The 10303-nt window shown below is 40.9% G+C and overlaps 1 pseudogene; it reads left to right on the top strand.

The window, feature by feature from the left end:
• The first annotated feature begins 1372 nt into the window (after window positions 1-1372).
• LOC146606825 (PAN2-PAN3 deadenylation complex catalytic subunit PAN2-like) lies at window positions 1373-7534 on the top strand (annotated as a pseudogene).
• The last annotated feature ends 2769 nt before the right edge of the window (window positions 7535-10303 follow it).

The raw sequence follows: 10303 nt of genomic DNA, 5'->3' as shown, positions 1-10303 counted from the left end.
TGTTCTATTGCTGTGACACAGGTGAGTGGGTCAAACATGAAACAGGAAGTTGACCCAGAAAAGCACAGGCTGAGGAAAATGACTTAAGTGTCTTTATTGTAAGATCATAAACTTGTTATAACTAGTTTGTTGAATAAACTGATGGAAACAGGAACATGATGAAATCAATAAAAGTGCTCATTTTTGTGTTTTTGAATGTTGGTTGTCATTTATTTTATTCACACAAATGCAGTTTGGATAAGTGCTGATGGTCCTTTGTTAATTAAAACCAAACAATCACCATTCCAAGGTTAATCAATACCACTGAAACAGATAACAGACAATAGCTGAAACTATCTTTAATCAACAGTCAACTATTAGCTTCAATTAAACTGACTCAACCAATGAGAGCATCAAATTTGGATTATATGGTTTCAGCTAGGACTAAACCAAAAGTTGTATTTTTCATTAAGTGGATGAGAAAATAAAGCCTGTAAAGTTTAAAACTTTAATTTCATTTAATCAATGTTGAACTCTGAGATTAATCCAGTCAATTTTTATTTTAATTGTTACTGAAATGTTGAATTCACCACTGATGATAATGTTTTTCATCTATATGGATCCATTTCCACAACTTTTTGATCACCACTTCAGAACAACAACTACCTGGATACACAGGATCAAGACTGAACTCTGACATTAATCCAGTGAATTTTAACAACAGTCACGCTAAAGGACCATTTAATTGATTAAATCATGGTTAGTTTGTTACAATATGTGTAACATAACTGTTGTCCAACATGCAGCAAATTTGTTGGAGAAGCTCAGAAGAATCAAACTCAACATCTGGTGCATCTCGGACACCAAGGAATTTGGTGCTTTTGACGACCTGTTGACGACGGCTGTTAATCAAGGTGTGGATTAAGCGTGCTAAACGAGGTCCTCCCAGTCTGATCAAACTCATTATCTTGGTGCAATTCAGAAACAATACGCTCAGGCAAAAACTGGGTCGACCCCCCTCTGACACCTTAATGTGGGCTTAATGATGATATGATGCCCACGTCTCCTAAAGAATTCACACCTGTATTCATGTAAACTCAGCCGCACCCACCTTGTTTCAGACCCTGAAACCTGTGAGCCTAACGTTTAATGCAGGGACAGTCAACGACTCTTAGGACCGCCTTGAATCCCAGTGGAGGTTAAATACGTGGCTCTATCCATCAGACTTTAGATCTGGACTCCAGTTTTCTGCATTTCAAGAGATTGGGATTAAACCTGCAAGTACTACTATTTACAGAAGTTCCAGTTCCTCTGCAGGCTGATTTAGCTGAAGAAGATTTTTGAAGCTCTCAGCACAAGATTAGGTGAATACTGGGCCAACCATCACAGGACTATGAACTCTCTTCACTGGACTCCTCACTGGTCTCCTCAGTGGACTCCTGGGGGACTGGAGCCCTCCATGAACTCATATCTGAATCCAAACCTCCACCAAGACGTGGGAGTGTACACACAGGAGCTGGCTGTGACCGTTCCTGAGCCTGTGCACGTAAGGAAGGGGATTTTTTCTGAGCTGCACAGTAAAGTTTCAGAAGCTGGCATCCCCGTCACTGCAACACATTTTGACCTGCAGCGGGAAATGCTCTGGATGGGAAACTACACGGTAAGAGCCAAAATGATGCTTCAGCAGAGTTTGTTTCTTCTACATTCACCTTAAACGTTGCACTCTGTAATAATATTTGTGCCCTTCTCTTAGGGTCATGTAAAATCCTTCCTTGGACCTACGATGGCACACTACTCTTCTTTCCAAGTGCACGCAACTGATGCCATCAGACACATACAGAGTTTGGAAACAGGCGTGCTGTTCCTTTCTGAGTGCAACCTCAGATGTTACACTCGTGGAGGCCTCGTCATGTTTGATTATCGGTAAGTGTTACATTGACTGTTGATGATCTGAAGCTGTGAAATTATTCCTTATGTTATTGAATTAATGGCCATTTTTGGTGCTTTGCAGGATGGAAGAAGGAGCTGATATGCACAGTCTCCTCATGACTGATAACATGCTGCTCATGGGGGGATTACAAAACTATGTGGTTGAAATTGACATGAACACACTTCAAGAAACTCAAAAAGTAAGACACCAGGCTTATGTTTATCAAAATCCACAACTATCTATGCTTACACCACTGGCACATCATACAACTGACTTCACAGCGAGTGTCTGACTGTCTGCTGTCTTGATTGTCCTTTCAGTTCACAGTGGAGGCACCTGGAGTGACAATAATGCGTCAGACCAATCGTTTCTTCGTCTTTGGGCATCCTTCTGGCAAAGTAAGTATCCCCTGATTGGATCAGTTTGATGAGGTTTGGTTTATATCTCTCTAACACTGACCCTCTGCTGATAACAGGTGACCCTTCGAGACTTGCGCACATTTAGGACACAAAAGTTTGACGCATTTCCTGGCGGCCTGTCAGACTTTGATGTTCATGGAAACCTTTTGGCTGTGAGTGGGTTCTCCAGCCGAGGGCTGAATGAACGTTTCCTGATGGTGTATGACCTCCGCATGATGCGAGCTGCAACCCCCCTTTGGGTGCATGTGGATCCATTCTTTGTGCGCTTCATTCCTACCTACACGTCACGGCTCGCAATCATCTCACAGACAGGTATGAAGCTGGCTTCAGGATTCTTTAGTCCAGTTTTCTGTAGCATAGTCTTACTATGTTTGGCCAATAAATGTGACATACAAAATCTTTGTGTGATTTGTGGCTTTGCTATAACTGCCTGCATTCTGTGTCTTTTTCCAGGTGAGTGTCAGTTCTGTGAGCCCACTGGCCTCGCCAACATGGCGGATATTTTCCACGTCAACACAAACGGCCACTTTCTCACAAGTTTTGAGGTCTCATCCAGCAAACAAGCCTTAGCCTTTGGAGATTCGGGGGGGGGGGGTGTGTGCGTCTCTGGTCCGATACTCGGGACGTTATGTTTAACGTCTACTCCAGAGAGCCCTGCGTTGTGGATGCACAGCCTCAGCTGGCCTGGAATCATAACCTGCAGCCCTGCTCTCCCATCCCCACTGCCCAGGCTACACCCAGCTCAAGGTAACACAATCACTAACGAGACTGAAGAGTTTGCATTAGAGCGTTCATACATATTGTTTTCAGATTCAATAAAAGTTTGTAAGATAATGTCGAGTCTTCCCCAGTTGATATAAATGGTTAGAGTCTCATGTAGTTCCCATTAAAGGTTTCCATCTAAAACATGTTTCTTTTTAACAGGTGGGCTCCTGGGATGGACCCAGAAATCCCACAAACTATTGAAACTGTTGGCTTCAACAGTTATGTGGAAAATCCTTCCGCCTGCCCCTGTAACCAGGTATGTAAAAAACTTATTGCTCTTTTAAACTGTAATTTTTACAATATTGTAATAAATTTACAAAAAAAGTTAAACCCATCTCCACGTGGTGCATTTTAAGTTTTTTTTTCCTGTTTGTTGTTTGCAGGTCCCTGCAAATAAAGAAGAGTCACCTGGTTATTACAACCACATCCCTGAATCTCTAACAGAGAGTGATGAAGAGCCGCTCCTTCACACTGTTCCCGAAAAGTACAGAAAGGTTGGACTTGCTACGTTTCACCCTGGTGTTCATAGAGATACAGTTAAATATGACATGTAACAATTTCTAGAGTGTTGCTACAAGCTTTGATTTCCCAAACATGTGACGAAGATGTGTTTGTTGTGCTTCAGGTGACAATTAAATACTCTAAACGTGGACGGGAAGATTTTGACTTCAAACATTACAACAGGACGTTGTTTGCTGGCCTGGAGCCGCAGATTCCCAACGCCTACTGTAACTGCATGATCCAGGTAAGAAGCTGAAGATTCACAATGTGTACATTTAATTTTTAATATGAGACAATTTGTCAAATGTTCCATGGGTCTTTTATGTTTGCATCTTAGGTGTTATACTTCCTGGAGCCAGTTCGCTGCCTTGTTCAGAATCATTTGTGCCACAAGGAGTTTTGTTTGGCTTGTGAACTCGGCTTCCTCTTCCACATGTTGGATTTGTCACAAGGAGATCCATGTCAGGTAAGTTTCTTTCTTTCTTTGTTTTCAATCTGTTGGGAATTGCAAGGCTCTTACTTTGAAATCTCATTTTGTTGTGACTGCCCAAAGTAACCTCTAATGTCTTCTTCCTTAAGGCCAGCAACTTCCTCAGAGCACTTCGAAACGTCCCTGAAGCCAAAGAGATGGGCCTGATCCTCTCAAACTATGAGGAGACGACAGGAACAGTCGAGCTAGGTCGCTTAATCCAGAGATGGAATCACTTCATCCTCTACCAGCTCTTCCAGGAGACACAGGAGCAGGAGGATCCACGGGCCTACAGGACGACCAGGAGCAGGTAAAACACATCGTTGTTGACCTGCATTCTTACTGGACACTGTCCCAGTCTTATCATTATGTTTGTTTATAAATGCAGAGTTTTCCTTCTGGTTTCTGAAACTGTGATTTGTGTTTGTGTTGCAGTTCTCTGGGCTCCTCTGGCGACTCTGTCATTAGAGAGCTGTTTTGTTCTGAAGTTGAGAACCGCAGCCCGTGTCTCTGTGGCATAGAAACAGTCTACTCCTCCCTCATGTTGCTGTTCAACATGCATTACCCTGACTCTCAAGGTGAGTCTGAGAGCACTGAGAGCATGGATATCTGTGACTGTGAATTACTCTGTCTTTGAAACTTGAACTATTAATGATTACATAATGGTTTGAATTAATTTAGTTTTTGAATGAGCAGAGGGAAATATCTGCTTGATTTGATGTATACACTGATATTCATTGTACTTTGACACTTCAGGAGAAAGAATAAAGGAGCACGACTTTGCTGAGATCCTGAAGAAAAGCATCTGCCTGCAGCAGAGATCTCACACATGGTGTGGAAACTGTGACAAGTATCAGCCCACAGTGAGTTACAGCTTTCATTCACTCATAATGACAATTCATTTATGGTTGATTGTTGCCTGTTGTGCAGGGTAATCATTTCTTTGTGTTACACTGTAGGTGCAGACACGCAACATTCGACGTCTCCCAGATGTTTTGGTGATAAACTGTGAGGTGAACAGCAGCAAAGAGGCCGAATTCTGGAAGGTTCAGGCCGAGGTAAGCCACTGATTCACTGTGTTTAAATACAGTTAAAAGAAAGTAATGATTTATCTGTTCATTATTTACATGATTGCCCATGTTTCTGTTTTTATAGTACACCTTCAACAAATCCATGCAGAAGACAGATCAGGATCAGCGTCACGTGTGGATCCCCGCCACTCTCAAGATGTCCCTCAGCAAAAGTCAGAGACTGGAGATCAGCAGCTGGCCTGAGGGCGAGGAGGTGAGGACTTTAGATTTTCAGCTGATCTTTGCACTTGAAGAAATAATTGAGTAACTTTTCATCACCAAGTTAAAATTTCACTTCAAGATTAAAACCATATTTCCAGGAGCAATATTTTTAAAACATTATTACACTAATCTGTAGATATTGAACTATAGGTTGGTTTTAGTGTTTTTGTTTCTGTAACACATGAATTTTGTGAAATGAAAAAGTTTATCTTACAATTATTTGCACTTTCTGTTACTAGTTAAGTGCTGCTGAACAGGCGGAGGGAGCTTCTCTGTATGACTTGGTGGCCACGGTGCCGCACATCCTGGACGCTGGCGCGGGTGGTAATATGGTCGCACACATCAAAGTGGGTGAGACCTACCATCAAAGAAAAGAGGTGAGCGACGCTTAGATAAGAAAAGTTTGACATCTGCTGACTACAAAAAGTTTCATTTTTAACATTCAAAATGATTTTATTATTTCAGGGAGTCTCTCGCCAGCAGTGGTACCTCTTCAATGACTTCCTCATTGAGCCGATTGAGCAGGTAAGGATCCTAGATAAGATTCCTGCTTGTTTATTCATGCTAACTTTAATGTGTGCAGTCATTTAAAAATGTTTCTCCTTTTGTTTTCAGACTGAGGCTGCACAGTTTGATGTGAGCTGGAAAGTGCCAGCCATCCTGTGTTACGCCAAGAGAAACTACCACACCAAATACGACCTCCGCAGTGAGTGTCAGCACAATCAGTCTGAAGTCAAATCCGACTTATATCGGACTGAGAAGCATAGCAAGACAGACGCCACTTTCATCCCACTCACAGTCAGTGAGATGCCGCAGGCTGGTGACCTGGTGGGGCTGGACGCTGAGTTTGTAAAGCTCAGTGAGGTAAGTCTGGCTATGATACCATCATTTATTATAATATAGGATCAAAAACAATTTTAAATATTCCTAGTACATATTTTCAGTAGTTCAGCTAATCTGACTCAAGTATTTAAAACAAATTTGACCCCTGAATGTGTGCGTTTGCAGGAGGAAGCAGTGCTGCATAGCGACGGCACCAAATCGACCATCACGCCCAGTCAGATGTCTGTGGCCAGGATCACCTGTGTGAGGGGTCAGGGGCCCAACGAGGGGGTCCCCTTCATCGATGATTACATCTCCACTCAGGAGCAGGTGAGAAGCTGCAGAGAGAAAAGACCACGATGACCTGAAAGAATGAATATATAATGTTTCAAGGATCCACCCGCTAACTTGTCAATTTGTTCTTCCAGGTGGTCGACTATTTGACAAAATACTCTGGAATCGAACCTGGAGACCTGGATGCCACAGTATCCTCTAAGCACGTGACCACGCTGAAGTCGACCTACCTGAAGCTACGCTTCCTCATCGATGCAGGAGTTCGCTTCGTCGGCCACGGCCGGCAGAATGACTTTCGTGTCATTAATTTAGTGGTACGTTATTTCATCAGTTTTAAATTTCAAATTAGTTCATATCGTTTAAAGATGTGATTTTTTTTTATAGATGTGCTTTGATTTTAATGTTTTTTATTTTCTGTTTCTTAAGGTTCCCAAAGATCAAGTTATCGACACCGTGCACCTCTTCCGATTGCCCTACAAGAGGATGATTTCTCTGAAATTCCTTGCTTGGTATTTTCTTGGTAAGTTAGTAGAAACAAAAAAAACAAAATCAAATCCAAATAATCCAAATATGAGTCTGTAATCGAATTAAATCACATTATTACAGCGAGAGGGATTAGGATCCAAATATGTAAACTGGATAATCCGCTCATATTACTGTCAGTATTAAGTTAAGTATTCAGTATTAAGTCAGTATAGTTCATGATGTTTTAGTTGTCATCAAACTCATCTTGGAATTAAATCTGAACAACAAAGTATTTAGAGGCTTTTTTGAGTTCATGCACTAAAGCGTACGTGTCAATTCCTCATATCCACACTGTAATCTGAAGCTGAACACTTTCATTTTAATCATTCCTGACCTTTTTTTCATGTCCACAGGCCTCAACATCCAGGGAGAAACCCACGACAGCACGGAGGACTCATGCACGGCCCTGAAGCTTTACAGGAAGTACCTGGAGCTGTATCAGGAAGGAGGGAATCATTACGTGACGAAAGTGCTCTACGAAGTCTACGACAAAGGCTTCCAGCTGAACTGGAAAGTCCCGGATTCGGACATGAGCTAGTCCGTCTGAGTGGACTGAATGCACTCTCCTTCCATCCACGGGTGCTGCTGTGCTTCCCTCTGTGATGGGACTGTGAGCAACACCATGACCTGAGGATGCTCGGGCTGCTTATTTTGTATCATATTTTATAGTTATTTGCTTTGAGTCAGTGACTCAGTTGTTTTTATCATATCTAAATATAAGCTTTTTATTTCAGAGAGGTTTACAGGGGGGAAAGTGATCATTCAAAATATGAATTTGAAGCATTTTGTTTTTGTTTTAAAGGAAAAAGTCAAACTTGTTGCATGTAAATGAAGTCATCCTGAGCACTGTAAAATGTTTGTTGTTTGATACCAGGAAGTGGAGAATGTGCACGAATCCATGAAAATCTTGATTAAAACAGATTCCAACCACAATGAATTTAGTTTGTTTTTTTTCACCAGATTCTGTGAAATCTGTTGCACTGTTCATTTTCCAGCTAACTTTTTGCAGCTTTCTCAGAATTCAGATCAACGTTCAATTTTTCAAAAGCTGTTATTTCTCTTCTATAAATGACACATTTAGCAAGTTTGAAAAAATTGTCCTCAATATTTCACCTCGACATCTTTAAAATGCTCTAACTGGTAAGGACTGTGCTTCAAGTGCAGCATTTACAGCCACCACCAAAAGTAGTAACTATACTTTAATAGACGTGCTTCATTTAATAAAGCTTTAAGTCACATTTGAACGATTTTTTGATATAATGGTGCCCTCTGCTGGATAATATGCACACTCTTACCGTTCACTCTTACAGTTGTTTTTAAAGGTTTATGTCATTATTTTCATTGTTTTTCGGCTTGTTTTGTTTTGGGAACCATAAAATGAAATTGTTTGAACTCCTTGTCTGGTCTTACCAACAACTCTACAAGTAAAACTAAACATACAGTTAGTAATGATCCAGGAGATATGTTAAAAAACTACACAACACAGTTATTTCAATGTTCCACGAAAGAATGTGTAAATCTACACAGAGTATAGTAATCCTGTTCAGCTGGATATGTGGAGGTCAGGGATGAATGTGTTGTGTAGTCTCAATAATATTAAAGCAATAGTGTGATCACAATACTGATAACTGGGAGGCTTAAAAACGAGCTATTACAGTCTCAGAAATATTGTAATATCGACAATAATACTAAAATAAATCAGTACGAATATTGTTGTCAATATGTGGCGAGTAAGACAGTCAAGGCCTTTGAACCAGTTCAAGGCTCCGAAATCAACAGATTCTGTGAGAGAGAGGAAGCATTTTTTCAGGGGTATAAAAGTCCAAAGAAAGTTGTAACCTTTTCCGTGCCAGAGTATTGTTTAAACTTAAAAGTCAGTCAGAAGTCACCAAACACTCGGGACTCTTCAGAAGATCGTGAAGTAGACTTATAACACTACGAATGGCTGGTGTGAAGCTGATATCCAGGTCCAGATTTAGTAAGTAGAAATTTCCTTGGGGTGATGCACAGTGCGCTAATTCATGTGATTCATATACGAAGATGTAAATATTTAATTTCAACAATTCCCAGCCAAACGCAGCGCAAAGCAGCGGCTTACACATGAGCACATCCGCATCCACAGCAACAACCAACATAACCACAAGTAACAGTAAATAATAAATATTGAATGTTACTGAGCAGCACACAAGTCCGACAACACACACCTGTGTGCGTGTAGATCCATATATTCACAAGGGTTCTCCGTGTAACTGTCTAATAGTAGGTGTGGGGAGCCCTGCCCCCCAGGACATGAAGCAGGAATGGAGGAGATCAAGGCCCCAGACATCTACAAGCCCCCCAGAGCACGAGAGCAGTGTAGCAAAGTAACTGCGCGAATTGCTCGTTATTTTCTGCAGGCTGTGTGAGGCTGTGTCTTACTGGAGTCTGACACCGACAAGGTCACACTAACAGCTGCATTTTGATATTTGAATATCGTGGTTATGTTTTGACTGAGAGAAGAAAAAAAAACGAAGTAGACGAAAATCGCTCCAATTTCAATTATGGGTCGATCTGTGTGAGGATATTAAAAAAGAAAAGTTCATCTCAGTTTTGCTGTTCCATAAAAGATCAGTATTATTTCTGAAGAGCAGAAACGGAGAGACAGAGAGGGAGCACAACATTTTGATCCCAACCCTCATATTTACCTATTAACAATTAAAGAATGCCTAATTGGGACCTGACTGAAAAGATGTTTAAATTGAGAAATGGACCCTTTCATTCAAAGCAGGACACAAATGTGTTCAGTTAGTCACAGCTAAACATAAAAGTACAATAACAAAAATATGAGCAAAGATTGATGCTTGACTTTAATGGCAACTTTGACAATTAATTCTCATGGATTTCTGTCAATTTGCAAATTATATGTACTATGTATAAAATTTGTCTGTTTAATAAAAACAATTTGTTTTATTGTGCATATCTATGAAATATAATGTGGATAAATGGGACAAAGGTTGAACTGAATCTTAACATTTATCAGATCACAGGTGAGGCTGTGTTAAAGCAGCAAGGAAAACATTTTTTGAGACACTAGAGGATGTTGAATTTCAGAGGTCCTAAATATGCATTATTTAAAGGTCTTAAAGGTCTTCTGAGTTTTTGCTTTTTGGTTGTGCAAACAAACTAAATACAGGTATGTCTGTGAAGGTTCTCAGTCATCCAGGTCATCGTAGTCAAAGGAGCTTGCAAAGAAAAGCGTCTGGACTTCTTTAAGTTACTTGAAGACTGTGATGGCTGCACTTACAGCCACACAGTGGTAATACCCACC

The sequence above is a fragment of the Diplotaxodon limnothrissa genome, unplaced genomic scaffold (genome assembly GCF_057381915.1).
Source record: "Diplotaxodon limnothrissa isolate DT_005_m unplaced genomic scaffold, D_limnothrissa_male_GT1.1 unmapped_scaffold_6, whole genome shotgun sequence".
NCBI classification, from domain to species: domain Eukaryota; kingdom Metazoa; phylum Chordata; class Actinopteri; order Cichliformes; family Cichlidae; genus Diplotaxodon; species Diplotaxodon limnothrissa.
Note: the sequence above shows the minus strand (reverse complement) of the source record. Positions and strands in the feature narration are given on the sequence as shown.